Source organism: Octodon degus, unplaced genomic scaffold, assembly GCF_000260255.1.
Source record: "Octodon degus isolate 3935 unplaced genomic scaffold, OctDeg1.0 scaffold00067, whole genome shotgun sequence".
NCBI lineage: Eukaryota > Metazoa > Chordata > Mammalia > Rodentia > Octodontidae > Octodon > Octodon degus.
Window position 1 is genome coordinate 7100681 of NW_004524643.1, and position 18670 is coordinate 7119350.

At 41.0% G+C, this 18670-nt stretch overlaps 1 protein-coding gene and 1 pseudogene across 1 annotated transcript in view; one reads left to right on the forward strand and one right to left on the reverse strand.

Annotated features, from left to right (window-relative positions):
• The window catches only part of Spon1 (spondin 1), a 317562-nt gene that overhangs the window by 209849 nt on the left and 89043 nt on the right, over positions 1 to 18670 (forward strand). The gene's annotated exons all lie outside the window — the stretch shown is intronic.
• On the reverse strand, positions 8731 to 9052 carry LOC105742704 (annotated as a pseudogene).

Below are 18670 nucleotides of genomic sequence, written 5' to 3' on the forward strand. Positions count from 1 at the left end.
AAAACACTAGTTTTATGTCAATAGGTTAACAATTAGTATCAACCTATTGTTAACGATTCTATCTACACTTAGTCAGTTACCATAAAGTGATTGAAAGAAATGTGGTAGATCTGTGTGTGCTGATATGAACAGTTCCTGGGATGCATTACTGGGTGGGAGGAAGAACAGCGTGTCTGTCCTGTATCCCCTGGGAAAAGGGCAGGGGAATCAGAGTACAGTATATGCATGCGAACAGAACTACACACCCCAGAATGCCTCTGTGGACTCAAACACTCATTGCTTCCGGGCAAACCAGAAGAGCTGAGGTCCAAAAGAATTAACAGGAGCTGGGGAGATGGTTCGGTGGAATAAAGCGCTTCCCTGGCAAGCGCAAGTGCCTGAGTTTAATCCCTGTTTACATTTTACCTAATGCCCTCCTGTACTGCCTAAATTTCACCACATACACACATTACCTTCCTAAAAGAACATTTAAATTAACAAAGTAAACTTTTATCACTCATTCATTCATTCATTCATTCACTTAATCTATTTACTTGGTACAAGGTCTCACTCCATAGTTAGGACTTGTGATCCTCCTGTCTCAGCCTCCCCAGCACTGGGATTAAGTGGCATTCACTGCCACGCTGGATTTCAGTGGCCTGCACAGCACACTCAGGGTTCCAAGACCAGAAAAATATGTGGTATGGAGGATCAAACCCAGGTTCTCATGCTTGCCAGGTGGGTGCTTAGACCACTGACTTCTCTCCCCAGCCCACAAAGGAAAGTTTGGTAAGAAACTGAACTCTTCTGGCCAAAATGCTCTATAAATTAATTTATAAATTCAATGTAATTTCCCCCAAGAAATACCAAATTATTTTTAAAACTATATAAGCTGAGTCCCTGGAAATTGAAAACTTAACAGCCACAAATGGCCAGAAAAATGCCTGGAGAGAAATAGAAATGGGGTGGCGGGACTCCCCTGCTCAGATATTGAAACACAATAAAGCTACATTAAATAGAACTGTGAAACTAGAGCATGAATAGACGGATCAATAAAATCTAATGGAAGTCCAGAAATAAACTCATTTGTAAAGAAAGTACAATTTTATATTATTGGAAGAAACAGTGGATTGTTTAATAAAGGGCGGTAGTTGGCAGAAGCCAGCTACAGGGCCCATGCCTGTAATCCCATCTGTACAGGAGGATGAGATAGGAGAGGTACAAGTTCAAAGCCAAACCTGGGCAAATTAATGAGCCCTCAAAATAAAACTTCATACTGGACTCTTTTAGAATATTTGGCTGAGTTTACACACCTATAATATTCAATAACGGAACTTAGAAAAAATGGGGTATACCGATGAATGTCCATTTTGTATCTGTGTATTCAAAGTGGTTGGGATAGATATATAGTTGCATTCTCTTAATGAATAGAATGATTTGTTCTAATGGTGTTTGTAAATAGGATCACAAGTCCGCATCTTGTACAGCAATTAACCACTAAGAAGAATATATGCAGCGCATTATTTGTTGAAACTGTACTTCCGATTTGATTTGAAACTGTCTCATTGCTATCTGTTTATCAATAAAACTTTGGGGAAAAAAAACCAAAATAAAACTTCAGAAAGTCAGGACTATAGCCCAGAGGTAGAGTGCTCGCTTAGCATGCAGGAGACCCTGCTTTCAATCCCTAGTCAGTACTAGGTGAAATCGAGAAAAAAAAAAAAGGAGGAGGAGGAAAAGAGTATAACACAACTGGAAAAAAGAAAATACTAATTTGCCCTGTACCTCAATCCTTGAACTAAAATAAGTTCAAATGTAGCAGAGATTCAAACATTTTTTTAATTAAGACATAAAACATAAAAGAGCATAAAAGAATCATTTTTTCATAATTAAAGCAACGTCCTTTCTAAGCAAGTCGTAAAACCCATCAGTCATAAAAGAAATGATAGATAAAGCAAACTAAAAATACTTTTTTAATTATAGAAAATATTAAGGTTTTTTTTTTTTTTAAATGAAGAACAAACTGGGAGAATATTTGGAATCCATCCAGCAAACAAAGGGCTAATTCTTTATGTAGAGTCTTTAGTGAATCTATTTCTTTATAACCAGAGGGGGTGGTACTAGGGGTTGAACCCAAGGCCTTCATACTGAGCTACAGCCCTTTCATTTTTACTTAGAGATAGGATCTCACTAAGGTGCTGGGCAAGGCTCGAATTTGTGATCTTTCTGCCTTATTTCGCTGTTGAAATCAAAAAGAAATAGCAAGTTGTCTCGCTTTTCTCATTGCTGAGGCAAAATGCCAGATATACAAAGGAGGAAAGTTTGCTTCAGCTCACAGCTGTAAAGGTTTCAATCCATAGTCAACTGGCTCCAAGGAAGGGTGGCCTGGCAGAAGGGTATCACAGAGGAGAAATGGTTCATGACGAAGCAGGCAGGAGAAAGTAAAGCAGCAAACAGAGAGCAGCCTGTCTTCTTCCCCTTTATATGCCATCTGGGCTATAAGACTATTGATTGGTACCACCCACACCCAGGGTGGAGCCTCCATTATCCATACTCAGAACTATGTTAATTTAGTATCATACACCCTTAGTTAATCCCAGTATCAGTGGGATCCTCCTTGATCCAGTGAGATCCTAAAAGCCCTACCTATGAGTACATGAATCTTTAGGAGCCATCTAGGAATAAATCTTAACACCAGCCAACCCTAAAACACCCAGGTATACTAATCTTTAAATGATACCATTTGAGAAAGCTCATGTGGCCTTGGTGGACTATTTTCATCCTGGTAACCAACAGAGCTGCAGACTCCCAGTGTTTGTAGATGATAAAACTGAGGCTTATAGAATATCTGTATTTGCATTGTCCAAGCGCTAACGGCAGCAATGTGTAATGCAGGACTCTTGACTTCTGTTCCAGCACTTTTCTTTCTGCTAGAAGAAAAGCTAAGGAATCCTCAAAAATGTTGTTCAACTGAACATACCCATCCCAGCTGCTGAAAAACTTGCTTTCACCAGATTGTGGGGCTTAGGGGGACAATTTAGAGCTACTTGTCATCTAAAAAAGGGTAGGGAAAAGATATATAGATATAGATATAGATATAGATATAGATATAGATATAGATATAGATATAGATCATTATAGACTTTTCATTCATTCATGCACCAAACACCATATTTGAGAAATTGTCCTTAAAGAGCTCATGGTCTCTTGGGACAGACTGGAACAAAAATATGTGATTAAACTATAGTGTCACTAGGGCTGGGAAAGTGCAGGCAAGGCTTACCACTTCCTTGGGGACTTGAAATTGTCCCAAGCATACACTAAACTCAAGTTTCTGAGTCTGTCTGTCTCTGTCTCTCTGTCTGTCTGTCTCTCTGTCGCTCTCCCCTATATCCATCTATATAATCTTTTTTATCTTGCTTTTGATGACACCTTCAGAATAAGGATACTCATTGACATTACTTTTTCTGTATTTAAGGTTGGACTCATCAACCAATCATATGAGGAAAGTATGACTTCAGCCTTGTGGCTGAAGAGTTAGTTAACTGTCCCATGTGTCTTCTGCTGCTTGTCTTCAGATCTGTCCTGGGATGGATTGTTCCCTTCCCAGCTCCAATAAGAAGCCGAGGGAGGGCCAGCGAGATGGTCAGTGGTCTAAAGTGCCTGCTTAGGCAAGTTTAGGCAGGTGCAGGGGACTGTGCTTGGATCTCTAGCACCACGTGCCCTACCCTCAGGGTGGGCTAAGTCAGCAAAAATAAAAATAAAAAAGAACCTGAGAGAACGTTGCTGTGGTTCTTGCAGTTCTTTGGCTCTGTTGTCCTGATGCTTTCCTAAGGGTCCACCTGGTGTTCTCTGTGCAAACAAGTTCTAAGGGCCCGCCCTGAGTCAAACTAAGAGCCATCCACTCACAAGACCAGCCTGCCAGAGCAAAAGACATATAAAGTATAAAAAGAAAGAGGCATAATGTGATAGAGAATGGGCCTGTCAAGACCCTAATGGCTCAGCTCATGAATAAACTTCAATACGAGACAGTGGAGATTACAAATATGCCAGGAGGAATTGCAAAGTAGCCATTGTGGGTTTCTGAGCTAGGAAGTAACCAGAGGCTAGGGCTCTCCCCCTGCTTCAACAAATAACAAATTGGAATCTATTGTGTAAAGAGTTCTGAGATGGCATTCTCAAGACCTTGACATAGAGATGAATAAGACCCAGCGTGGGAGACACGTCATGTCTTCCCTCTAATTATAATGCACTCTCTTACCGTGCAAAAACTTCAAATCCTTGTCTCAGAAAGAAAGAAATTAAATTGCCTCTAAAACTTCGTAGTATATGAAATTAGCTTCAGAAATTACGAAGCCGTAAGTCACAGTTCCAGTTTTTCTTTAACTATGTAAACATGCCAAGCTTTAAAATAGAAATCTAAAGCTGAAAGTAGAGTCAGAAAGAGGTTGTATTAGTCAGCTTTCTGTCATCATGATAAAATACCTCAGATAAGCGACTTAAATGGAAAAATTGACTACTGGGGCTCACAGTTTCCTAGTCTGAGTCCATGGTCAGTTGGTCCATTGCCTTTAGGCTTATGATAAAGAAGAATATCGTGGCAGGACTAAGAGGTGATATGTGTAGTTGTCAGGAAGCAGAAAGAAGAAGGGGTGAGGTTTCCTACAAGGACAGATCCCCAGCGACCTAACTTTCTTCAACTAGGCTCTTCTTCTTCCTAACGGTCCCACCATTTCTCAGTAGTGCCACATGCTGATGGCCAGGCCTTCAAAAGATGGACCATTGGGGAATGTTTCAGATTCAGACTAGTAGAGATGTTTCACTGCCTCCTGGATTCTGTCTCCACGTTATAACCTGTCCTCTTCACATCACGTAATCAAGGACTAAGGGAGATGAAAAAGCAAGTCATTGCAGACTGATAAGATTCACTTCTGAGTTTTGGGATAATATGAAATGGAGTGCTAAGGAGAACATATTAGTTCTATACAATGCTTTCTTGGAATGAATGACCTCACAAAATTTGTGAGCTAAAATTCAAAAGATGAGAAATTGACCAGGTCACACAAAGGGGAAGGACATACTAAGCCACATGGGAGTATGTGAAATGACCATACTTTCAATGAAATACCACTGATTCTGTGGGACTGTTGGAGGGAGGCTAGAGTGGAACACATTCATTCTCTCACCTTTTGCATGAACATTTCCTGTGTCTACAGTGTGAAGCCAGGCTAAGCATTCTTTCCAAACCTGCTGCCATTTTTCGACAGCATGTGCTGTTAAAAATGTGTAGCTTCCATTGATTGAATGTCTGCCTTACTAGGAAGTAGGGTAGAAAGAAACTGACCTGCTTTATGAATCTTCAGAACAACCCTGAAAGGTGGTTATTATTCATTTCACTTTCCAGCGCTCAGAAAAGTTAGGTCACACAGGTAGTACTCAGCCCTGGAATAGAGTTCATTCCCAACTGTTCTCTTCCCGTTACCTCTCCATTCTAAAAGGGCCCTTCTCTCACATGTGTAGCTATCAAAATTCCACTCAGTCTTCTCTAGCCCCTTGTCATAATACCTCCTCTGATACTTCCAAATGCTTGGTATTTCTACTCTTCCAGTGCATCTTTATTGGTTTATTTCTTGCCTTGTGTTATGAGTATGCATACCTGTTTCCAAAAAGAATATAGGGATGGGTCTGAGCAGGAGTGTACTTGGACTCTTCCTTCCCCTCCCCAGTGGGATTTTGCATGTGGCTGAAAGTGTGTTGATAAGTACCTGTTGAGCTGAGTGCTTTAGTCCCCATTTGCCTAATAGAGGATTGTTTTAGCAAATTCAGCCATTCTCCCTACTTGGTCTCCATAGCTACTGCCAGTTCTCTGAACCACAACCTATTTCCCAAGGGGCTCCACTTACAGTACTTCTTAATTTGTCTTGCAATTCAAAACCCAAATTACTGCTTCATTAATCAATGTGTAAAGAAAATCAAAACTCTATTAACTGGCAAGCAATGCTATTCCAAAAGCCATTGATCTGTGTATGTTGTGGGCAGCCTGTTTCTTGGGTACCGTGGCCCCTGAGACCAGCTCTGTGGGGTAACTGGGAGAAAACAGGAGTCCTTTGTTAAACCATCCTTAAATATGTGAAAACACACTTGATTCTTTTTGGGAATTTTTTAGTGGGGAATGAAAAAGAGGAGACTTTGCTTGCCAGTAATATGGCATAGAGATGAATTACTCCATAATATTTTATAGATAATACATTTAATGAAGCACTAACAGATATTACATGATATCTGAGACATACCTATGTTCACAATGAATTTATCCCTCAAAATGCAATGCTTTCCCTGCAGAATATTTGCACAAATCAATGTAAACATTAAAGGTGTGCTTCTGGCTAACAATCTGTGATGCCGACTGCAAGTATATTTGGGTCTTTTGAGATGAAATTTCCCTAAATATCAAAATTTTCCCAGTATGGGAAAAAAATTTATTGATAATTAAAAACTTTTCTTAAACAAATTTATTGATAATTCAACTTAGCCCATATGTACTAGTAAGTCCAAACTTCAATAAATATATAAATCAAGGTCATATAAAAAAGTGAGTCTAAGGTCAACCTCCGGGCTCTGTAAATCAAAGCTCAGAGTAAGCAACAGGATTTGTTTTGGGGAAGGTGTACGGCTGACTTTTGAGCCTTGTTTTATTATTTCAACCTCCATTCACTTGATAGTTTTACATTTATCTACTATAAACATGCTGTTACAAAAGGCATTCTTGGCTTACTGGAGTGCAATACATTAGCACCTAACATACTTTTATGACTTTCTGGGCAATGCAGTCTTTACCTCATAATACTTTAATTCTCCTTGCGCCTTTATGACATTGCCAAACAAATTTTATGTTTTTTAGGCCTTCAGGCATTACTAGTGTTGTTTTGGATTATTAATATTCATTTGGCCTGACTGCAAACTTTCCCTTGTTCTTTATTCCTTTATGCATAGTCATTTCATTCAGAACCATTTCCTACTGCCCGGAGAACTCCTTTAGCATTTCCTTCAGTGAGAATTTGCGAGCCAAGAGTGTTCCATTCTTATTCGTCTGAAAATGTCTTTATTTTTGCCTTCATTATTTGAAGGGTATTTTTATAAGTTGACAGTTATTTTCTTTTAGTATCATACGCCTGTCTCTGGCTTCCATCATTACTGGTAAGAACTCATCTCCCAAGCTAGCCATTGTTCATTTGAAGATAACACACTTTCTATTACTGCTTTAAATATTTGTTGTTTGTTTGTTTGTTTTATGTGTTTGGTACAGGGTCTCACTATGCAGCTCAGATTCATAGTGATGCTCCTGTTTTCAGCCTCCTTAGCACTGGGATTACACAGTGGCTCAGCATACCCAGCGGCAGGGCCGGCGGGGCCTGCGGTGCCAGATTGAACTTCAGCCCCTGTGCTTGCCTAATCCAATTTGTCTTTTTTTTTTTTTTTCATAATTTTATTGATAATCCAATTTGTCTTTATCTCTGGTTTTCAGCAGTTTTGCTATCTGCTTGAGTGTGACTTAATTTGTTTGGGTTTTTTAAATATTTTTGTTTTGGGGTATTTTTTGTTTCTTTTTGAGATTTATAGTCCTTCTTAACATCCATGGCATTTTGTAACTTTTGGAAAATTCTAGTGATTATTTTCTTCAGTCTTTGGTTCTGCCCTAATATTCCCTCTCTCCTCTCCTTGTACAATTACATATAAATTAAATTTTGTCATTATTCCCCATGTTTTTAATATGTTCCCCCCCAATATTGCCCGTTATGTTTTCCCTCCATGCTCTAGTCTAGGTATTTCCTGGCCGTTTCTACTGCTGGTATCAGCTACTATTAAACTTAACTATAAATTCTTTTTTTTTTTCAATGTGATTTGTTTTTAATTGAGTATTATGGTCACATACAAATTTGTGCTCATGCTGTACCTTCCTCACTTTAGTCTTTCTAATGAGCTGACAGGAAGCATCGCTACCAGTCACACACATACAACAGTAATTTTAGTCTTATGTTTTTGAATAGCTGTTTAAATACTACCCTGAACAATAACTCAGTTTGACCTAAAAAATTCAAAAGTCTAACTTGCTGTTATATCATGCTAACTCTTAAAAGGATCTGAATTTACAGATCAACTACAAATGTGAGAAGTGTTAAATATTCTTTATTTGGTATTATACATACACCACATTAAAATGCCTCTCAATAAGTAAAAGGCAGCACTTTTTAGATATAGGAAATTCTAATTAAATTGGCATAGTCAAGAGGAAAAATATAGACATCACTTTCTTCAACAATTCCCTTTAACAGGCTAATAAACGCAAACTGAAACAGGGGAGTCTTGCTTGGTTTTGAGACAATGAAAGATTCTCTCAGTATTTAAACATATTCACATAACCATTTATATAAATCTAAATATAAAACCAACCTTCAGTAGTTTTGAGATGACATTCTCAATCTTTGTGAAAGGTCGAACATTACTAATCAAGTCCAACCATGTATTTAGAAGGGAAAACAGTTATAATATTTACTGAACTGGAATTACTATCAAACGTTAAAGAAAAAAAATCCATTTAACTACAAGCCAATTTTATTTAAATCAGGACTGTCCAGCAAAAATATTCTGTCAGCCACTCATGATCTGAATTCTAGTGTATAAGATTAAATTATGGTACACACACAAAAGCCATGAGACATTTCTGTTCTGTAATAAATAAGGCAGTGACTATTACTCATTAGTAGCCTTTTTGAGGTAAGCTATTAAGTCTGCCCTTTCTCCCTTCTTCTTGATGCCAGCAAAGACCATTTTTGTTCCAGGGATGTACTTCTTGGGATTCTCCAGACACTCCATCAGTGTATCCTCTCCCCAGGTGGCACCTTTGTTCTTGTTGGCATCTGTGTAAGAGAAGCCAGCAGCCTGACCTGTCTTCCGCCCAAAGAGACCATGGAGATTTGGCCCAGTCTTGTGCTCGCCTCCCTTCTCCACAGTGTGGCCCTGGGCACACTTCTGTACAAACATTTTCTTGCCTTTCTTAACATCACCCATTTTTAAACCTGCTGCACTTCCCGCGCCGGGTGGTCACCATTCTTCCCTCATTACCACAAAGAAAGTTCCAGTTCAGAAGCCTGACATCCCCTTCTCTCCTAACTATAAATTCTTGATTCCAGTTATCACATTTATCAGTTTTAGGATTTTCATTTAATTCTTTTTTATACACTCTAGTTTGCTAAAGTTATCCATCTTGATTTCTGTTTCTTTGAACATATTAATCACTGTTTTGGTTCAAATCTGGGTCTGGCATGTATGATAGCCAGATCATCTGCAGTGCCATTCCTCTTGTCTGTTTTTTCTATGGATCAGTTTCCTGATAAATCTTATCTTTTTTATTAAATACCATACGCATACTGTATGTGAAATAATTGTAGAGGTGCTGGGTAAAAGCCCTTCCCAGAAGATGTCCTGCTATTTCTAGAAGACAGGAGATTACATAATTAACCTTCAGGTTGGACTAATTTTGACAGTGTATTTCAGTCATTGTGAGGTCTGTCTTATTTACAGTTCACTTTTATTCCTAGGACACTGTTCTTTTGGGGTTCCTCACCAAATGTGTGGAGTGCTTATCAGTACCCCTCTTTCTTATGACTTCTCACTTCCAATTTCTAGTCGTCCTAGAATCTGAGGCTGCTGAAAGCTCTAAGTAACCTCTCAGCTTCTGATTTCTACTCAGAGTTGCAGCTTTCTTCCCTGTGAATCTTGTTAGTCCGAAACTGCCTCAGAAGGAAAAGCAGTGCCAAATGCTGGGCCCCTCCTCTGTCCTTTTCTTCTCTTTGGGATCCTGGCCCAAGCCGTTTTCTCTCCCCAGTCCTGCGAGCCTGCCAAAAGCTATGTTCTGCTTCTCAGCCACTTATCTCTGTACAGCTGATTTTTGGAAAGCCCGTGTCTAGAGAGGAAAAGCAGTTTGGAATATGTGACTCACCCCTTTGCATTTGCCTTTCCCCTAGGATCTTGGCCTTCAAGACCTGACTGCACTGAGAGCTCATCGATACCTGAACCAAGGGGTTTTATTTTATTTTATTTACTTTTTTCTACTTTATCTTCGCAGTTTGTTAGTCTGTACAGAGTAGTTTGCAGTAATGCTAGAATCATCTCCTTAAGCATTTAGCTTCTCTCTGACGTCATTCTGACCTGTGTCTCCAACCCAGCCCCAACTTCTGTTACCCATTCTAATGTGCGAGGAGTAGAGAACTGTTTCTTTTTTTGTGCCTGTGATGGTTCAAACATCTCCCCTTAAATTAGAGTTTTTTTGAGTGCTTTGGCAAAACTGCGCATTGGAGAAGTTGCTTGTAGCGCTCTGATACTTTCATTGGAAAGTTTTTCTCCGGATTCAGCGCTTCTGGAAAATACGTACTGCTCATAACAGATCGCCCGATTTCTCGCCCTCTTAACCATACTGCAAAGAGACCTCTTGACCCTGTGTTTGAACTCAACCGAGTTATCTGAGAGTTTCATTTTCTGATTTCTTGATGTCTATTGCATATGGATGACAAAATGGCTGAATATGTCATTAGAAATGCTAAGAAAATTGAGTTTTCAGTTTTACAACTATTCAAACTCTTAAGAAAAACTGCATTTAAAATGATTACTTACAGTAATAAACTAATAAAACTTTAGTTGGCTTTTACCTCTAAGATGTCATAAAATTGATACCACTTCTTTTAATTTTTAAGTTATTAAATGAGAATCAGGCGTTATTAGTTTTTTAAAAAAATATATCCTATTAAAACAATGAAGATTTTGATGACAATATAAAATGAAATATAGCAACTATATATTTAGTGCTAACCAGTATGCATGTATTTATGTGCATGCCTGTATATCAATGTCTAGTTTCGTACATTCCCTCTTGTTCCAACCCATTCAGGAACAGTAGTTGATTACTATAATCTACAAAGGCTGTATTAATGCAACTATACAAATTAATACACATATATGTCAAATAGCTTATTTTAAATTAAATCAGATAGGTATACACAAATATAAGTCACATCAATAATTAATCATTCCACATCTTTTGTAGGCTTCTTGAAAATGATCTCTGGGACAGGCGAAAGGAGAAAAGAAGGAAGAAAAAAGGATAAATAAATAAATAAATACACACAGTCTTTAAATTTTTTTCTTTTCTGGTACTGGGGATTGAACTCAGGACCATGTGTTTGCCAGACAGGTGCCTATGCCACTGAGCTATCTCTCCGGCCCCCAAAATATGTAATATTAGACAGGAGATTGTTTTTGTGGTACTGAGGATTGAAATCAGAACCTTGCACTTGCCAGGCAAGCACTTATTCTACTGAGCTATCTCCCCAGCCCTCACACAGTATTTAAGATAGCTATACTACTATTATTGGTTTATTGAAAAGATAGGTTCATGCTTATATTGTTTGATCAATTTTTCATGCCTATATCTTGTAACATGATTGACTACTTTGAAGATAGCAATCTATAGTGTACTGACCATTGCTACTGTCCTGTAATCTTGTTTTGAAATTTGTATTTTATTCTTAAAAAAAGAAAGAAAATAAAATTGATAAATATACTCACATGAGCAATCTGATACCGTATATTTTCAGCAACTTTATTGAAAGGTAGTCATAAAGAAAATCTTTTCTCACTCATATCACATCAGTTTCAAAAATCCTAACTAAACCATGCAAATAGAGTACAGGAATAACTGGCCAAAGAAGTTGGGATGGAACAGAGCTCACTCTCTGCAAGCATGTAGTTTCCTGGGCAAGCATCCACGGGCCGTTGTAGCAGAGTAGTCAAGGTGGGACATCCAGCCTGGTTTTCTCTGTCAGTATTTACTGCAGAGAGCAGGGCAAGCATTGATTGGTCCCACAAGGAGGTGAACTAAGGGTTGGTCAAGATGGCTTCTCCAGGGCTACTTTGTGTTATTTTGTGGAGGCCTGAGTTGAATCTATATCTATTCGAAGTCACCATCCTTGCCACCGTTAGTCTTCACACTCATTGCCATGACTTCAGAAGGATTGAAGAGAACTCCTTTACCACTTTGTAGTCTTGTTAAAGTTTAATAATCCCAAGTGTTTCATGTGTTACCAAGAACCAGATTCAATTTGTATGAATCCTCTCATTGAGTCTTCATAACCCTGTAAAGTAGGGCTGTTATTGTCTTCTTTTTTCACTTGAGGACATTGAGAATCAGAGGAATAAAATTACTTGCACAAAGGCTCATAGATAATAATGTAAGTGCAAAATTGAAGTCCAGGTCATCAGAACCAAAACCCATACTTGTGTCATAACCTAACTCCCACTTGGCATGGAATGTGGGAGCCGGTGATGGATCCTGTCACATGTAGCCATTGTCAGCTTGATCCCATCAGCTTCCCTAAACTCAGCCCTCTTTGCTTGCTTTTGAGAGTTGGTGCTTTCTTTCTCAAGCCTGGCATTACGGTTCAGGAATACTGTACTCTATCTGTCATTGATCCTGATGCTATCCACATGAGCTCCTAGTGATTTGAACATTTTACTGTCATCACTATGGAGACATAGGATAAAAGAAAAACACATGCAAAAAATGACAGAGGTGGGCTAGCCTGATACCTCAGGGGACTAAAGCACCTGCTTAAGCTGAGTGAAGAGGCCGGGGTTCAATCCCCAGCATGCTGTGCCAGCCCCTGTGTGTTGAGACGGTAATTGAGACTGGGCATGGTAGGGCGCACCTATAATCCTAGCACTTGGGAGGCTGAAAACAGGAGGATCGCTATGAGTCTGATCTACGTAGTGAGACCCTGTAGACCCTGTGTCCCCTGTACTAAATACATTTAAAAATAAAAAATGACAAAGGTTTCAGACCCAGTGTTCTTGAGTTCTGGCTCCTGGCCCATTCTTCATGCCCCATCCTGGAATGGGACCCAAATGACCCTTAGACTGCTGCCCTCTACATATATTCCTGACAAAGATGCTCCCCAATTCCATCCTACTTTTGGCAACAGTCCGGGTTACCCACCTACTCATCAAGGTTGCTTGTCTGGGCACAAATGCCTCCTTGTTAACAGTAGAAAGTGTGCTCCAAAGCTCTTCAGACTGAGGAGTACGTATTTGCCAGAAACTCACCCCCACGCATACACAGCAGGATGGACTCCCTGGGTTTTGCCTGAAGGTCACGGCTTAGGCCTAAGTACAGTGGCTTGTAGGAGACCTGCAAGAATGTCCAGGATTTTGCCTGGCACAGATGAGTTTGAGTGGACAGGGCAAGCAAAGCACAGCTTCAGCCCCTGGTAACCATGGACTCCAAAAAGAGCTTTGACCAACCTCTGAATGGCACACACCCAGGAAGGCCTTACCTCACTGTGCTAAAGTGGCAGGAACTCAGAGAAAGTGCACCGGTGAGTTTAAACTACCCCTGTCACATCTAATACACCTATGGTGTGCCTCAGAATTGTTCTTTCCACTTTTTTATTATCAGGATGCTAACTGACACCTGGACGCACAACTGCCCCAAAGAAAAATGACATTTCCCAGCTTCACATGAGTTAGTCATAACCATGAAGCTTAAGTCCTGAGCAATGGGATATAGGAAAACATAGTGTGAAATTTCCTGCAAGAGTCCTTAAACAGGAGGCCAAGGAGATGACTCAGTGGAATAAGTGCTTCCCTGGCAAGCGCAAGGGCCTGACTTCAATCCCGGGTTCCCCCCCCCAAAAAAAAAAACAGTCCTTAAACAGAGGGTATGTGATCCTTTTTTGTCCTCTAGACTGTCCCCCGACAGATTTTTACATAAAGGAAAAATAAGATTTTATTCTTGTTTTAAGCTAAAATGTTTGCTATTTCTAAGTTACATGCAGTCAGACCTAACCCTCGCTGACAAAGGTAAGAATTCCAAAAGCATATCAGAGATTGAGACTTGTTTTTTATTCCCTTTCGAAGTAGTTGTCACATGAAATACTTTAAGTACAGTTACCCTTGGGACCCATTGTTTAGCATCCTGCAGATACCAAAATCTGCAAATGCTCAAGCTCCTTGCATAAAACAGCAGAGTATTTGCATATAACCCATGAATATTCTCCTATGTAGTCTAAATCATCTCCAGATTACTTAGAATACCCAGTACAATGTACTATGTAAATAGCTGTTGGATTGCATTGTTACAGGGATAATGAGAAGAAAAATGCCTCTGTGTTCAGTACAGGTAGAGAATTATTTTTTGTTTTTGAGTATGTTCTATCCATGGTTAATGGAACCCAGAAATGTGGACCTAAATTGTAGAGAACCAAATGTGTCTTTTAAACCTAAGTGTCTCTGGTTTTCTTTTTCTTTACTACACTGTCTTACCACACACACACACACACACACACACACACACACACACACACACACAGATCTCAAGTGGCTGGAAAAGTCAGTTGTTCCCAGACCATTGTATTTTGCAAGCAATTATTCAGCACAGAATACTCCCCGTGCTTGATTTTGGTTACCACCGCCCCCCCCCACTCTGTTGTTTCTGCTTTTTTGTTTGGTTGGTTTTTGTATTTTAGGGAGGGGCCTACAGGGTGTTCAGGGTCTCACTACTAGATTGGACTTAGTGATCCACCTATTTACAGCCTCCCGAGTGCCGAGATTACAGGACAGTCCTATCACGCCCAGTCTCAACTGCCATCTCAGCATGCCCCTGGGGTTGGGGCTGGCACTGCTGGCCCAGGGATCAAACCCCCAGCCCCTGCGCCTGCTTGCAGGCCCTTTAATCCAATGAGCTATTTGGCTGGCCCTCCCGACTCTGTTGATGGCAAAACAAATGAAATCAGCCAGCATTTGGATTCTTGGAGGCGGCGACCTGGCGCGGTGGTCTCCGCTCTGGGCTCTGGAGCGCGAGGTCGTCGGTTCGCGCCCCCGGATTCTTGGGATTAAATTGTAACATACCCTGCAAGGAAGTGAGAACAGATATTTCCAAGACTGCACCACCATACGAAAGAAGTCTGCACTGAGTAGGATAGAGAAATGCCTAAGTAAATCAGAACTAGAGTTGGGAAGGTCAATTTTCACCATCAGATGGTTCCAGAAAAAGCACTCTTGTCACCCTACAGGAATCCCCTAGCCCCCTGCGAGGTATCTGTTAATTACACTTCCCTCATTCGTCCTGCGCCTCTGCTATTGTGGCACGTGTCTAATACTGTTCATCCCATCGCTCAATAGATTTTAATTGCAGCTGCTGCAGCAGACATCTTGAGATGCTTTTCCTAGAGAGACCACGGCAGCCAGCTGGCCTGGCCCAGTGATGATTAATTTCAGTGATTCGAGCCCCAGAGGAAGAGGAGAGCCACTTCCGTTCTAATTATATCTTTGAGAACACAGCACTTTCACCCCAGTTCATTGTCCTGAAACAAAAGAATTCCTGAGAAGAAAACAAAATCCAGAGTGTGACATCTCCACTTACACGCACCGCCTTTTTTCGGTTCGCTGCGCCGCGAATCTGCCAGCTCTGTGTTGGGAGATACTGGCAAGCCCCGGAGATCTGCGGACAGATTGGAAACCATGAAGAGAGTGGTGCTCCGTTTATTGTTTATCTTACTTGGGCAATTAAAATCCACTGAGAAGATTTAAGATATGAGACAGCGTCTCGCCCTCACTGCAGATGTTCTGCATAAAAGGGTCAGGAATAATTAACTCTGACATACATGTGTATTCACTTACTGTCCTGAAGACACAGAGCCAAAGACATGGTGGGGGATTTTCCAGAACATTCTATATTCATTCATGCCCTTAGGTGCTGGCACACGTTCTTCCTTTCTTTCTCCCTTTCCATTTGGATAAATAGTATCTTCCAGCAGAGCCTGGCTCAACTGCTACTTCCTCTGTCTTCCTCTGGAATGGGAATAGTGTAGGGATGGGGTGACATATGTGACTGCAACCATCAGTGCAGCGTGGCCCTCGGCTACTTACTAAGCCTCTCTGAGGTACAGAGAGCAGCTGCTGGCGCGCTTCTTTTCTCTGGATGATCATTATCGCTCCCATGATTGCCAGCCCCCTTGAGGTCTTCTTCATTGCTGGCTGTTCATCCACTTCCCCTTTCCTTGTCTGTAGAATGGAAAACTAGCATGCTCCTATATCAGCATTATGCAAATTAAATGAGATACTCTCTGGGAGCACTGAGGCAGATGCCTTATCACAGAAGGAGCCACGTGATTAGGGAAGCCACGCTTTCTTCTCTTTTATCTCACACAGTAGCTCTTTTCTTAAAAATCTCCTTTGTGTTCCTAACTGAGAAGCAAGCCAGACACACGGATTTAAGTTAGACTCTGTCCTTTGTTCCTTTTCTCCTCCAGTAGCAGAGTGATTAAGTGTAGCTGTCTCTGCTTCCTGTTTCACGCCATTGCCATGTGTGGGTGTGTGGGTGTGTGGGTGTGGTACTGGGGATCGAACTCGGGACCTTGTACTTGCCAGGCAGGAGCTTATGCCACTAAGCTATCTCCCCAGCCCACCATTCCCTCTTCTTGGTCCTCACTGCTGTCTTGATTCACGTAGGGTTCCTTCATCCCTCACCTGGATTACTTAAAAATATTTCTCAGGATCTGAAGGCCTTGCATTGCATTACCACCACTGCACATTCCCGGTGGTGTCTGTGGTCCCCTTTTCCATTCCTCAGCTGACATCTCTAGGAGCTTCCTCGGTCCAAGATAAACTCACCTCAGGTGGGGGCAGTACACAAAACCCACTGTGATCAGTGCTGTCGCATGAACTCTTCAAAGCAGAAAGCACGTATGTCTTAATTTTCTTGTGCTTTTACATTTTCTCATCCAGTACCTGGTGTAGGGCCTGATTGAATGTTACAAATGAATGAATCTTTCTTTAGACTTGGGCCAGCCAAGTGATGACCTTTCCTGGTGAAATACATTTCTCAGTTTGTCCACTTCCCTGGCTATGTGTGCTGGACAAGGCACCAGTTGTCACAACAAATGATGACCCATGCTGTCCCCCAAGTAGCTATCAACAAGTCACTGAGGTCATGACCTCCACTCCAGTATGAACCTAAATTTTGAAAGGAAAAAGATTTCTGTCCAAAGGCTTTCAACCAGGTTCCTTACACAATTAAATATAAAGGCCATTGGCGCAGGGAAAAGAGAACTGCACCAGATGGCTTTCCCACTACAAAGAGATGAAATATGTGTCATTTCCACTTCTGTGGTGGTTTACTCTTTTTGGAGCTCAGCAATAAGCAGCTGGGAGTCCTTTCTGACAATGCAGATTCCACTGCCTGATGGCAGGAAGTCAAGCAGCAAGCAGGGTCTATCCATTTTCTCCAACCACCTTTCCAGCCAATAACCTATAACTTTGTCCTCTGTAAAAGTTTTATGGCAAGTTGAATAGAAAGCTTAGCAATGACTAAGACCTCAAGGGGGTTGGCAGGATAGAAAAAAATGAGAAAAGTTTGGAATATTCCTAGGAAGAAGTGTAGAGTGGAGAAAGGCCCAAGGGCGCTGCAGCCACACGGACCTGGGATCAGAAGCTCACCTTCCATGTCCGAGCTGCCTGACCCCAGCTCTCTGACCTCGACCTCAGTTTCTAATTTTGACAGCAAGAAAAGAAACCAAGCATATCACAAAGTAGCTCAGTACATTTTCTCTCTCTTAGCTCCTATTATATTTGCTAAAATTATGCTTCTCATCTGACAGGATTTTTTTCCCCTCATTTGTGTATTTCTTCATAATGATAACTCTGAAAGATTGTTTTAAGTGAAATAAAACTTAAGTAGGCATTTTTAAAGTTACTTTCAATAGAAGGACAAAGGTATGTTGAACAGGGTATTTTAGAACTATCAAGGAATATCTGGGAATTGTGATAACTATCTATGAACTGCCAGTAATAACTTAAAAAAAAATAGGTTGTGATTTGCTGAGATTCCAGAAAGTTCTAGAAACACTTATCTCATACCTCAAGTCTCACTTGTATTTCTGCATCTTCCAAACTGAAAGGAGTGGCTAATACTCTTAAACTCGTCTTTACTGCTTGGTGCCTGCGAGAAGCTCTTCATTTCTATAAGCAGCTGAGCCCTTGTTTCTAATGGTTACTCATTCACCTTCCAAGCCCACACTAGTCTTTTGAAATTACATGGGAATAGGCGCAGGAGGGGAACACGCTTTCTAGCTGAAACCCCACGGGGAACTATAGCGAACAGCATGGCAAGGCTGCATGAATAAGGCTTGCAGGGTGAGAGGCCTGGGCTCTGGTCCTGGCTGCATCATCTTTGTAAAAGCTCAGTGCCTATACCTGTAAGCCATTAAGTAAAATCTCCAAACACTTGGCATTTGTCAAACTTTTCATTCAATGAGAAACCACTTGCATCACATTCCTAGCGGACAGTTGCCTCACTTCTGCCTAAATCCCTCCAGTGACGGGGACCTCCTTTCTCTCTGCCACCGTATGTGTTTGTGTGGTTTATGTACTGCACAGAGGCACCAGGCTGAAGAGGTGGACATCCACTCCCTGTCTTCTTGTCAAGCTGGCTGCCTACCAAAAGGGGGCCAGTAAGTAGTTGGCATTTTTCTAGTAGGACTGTCTGGAGAAAGTTCCTTTTGGAAACTTCACTGGGGCATCAAATAGATGCACAGTGACCTGGTCAGGTCAACAGCCCCCCAGAACCCAGTGAAAACAGGAG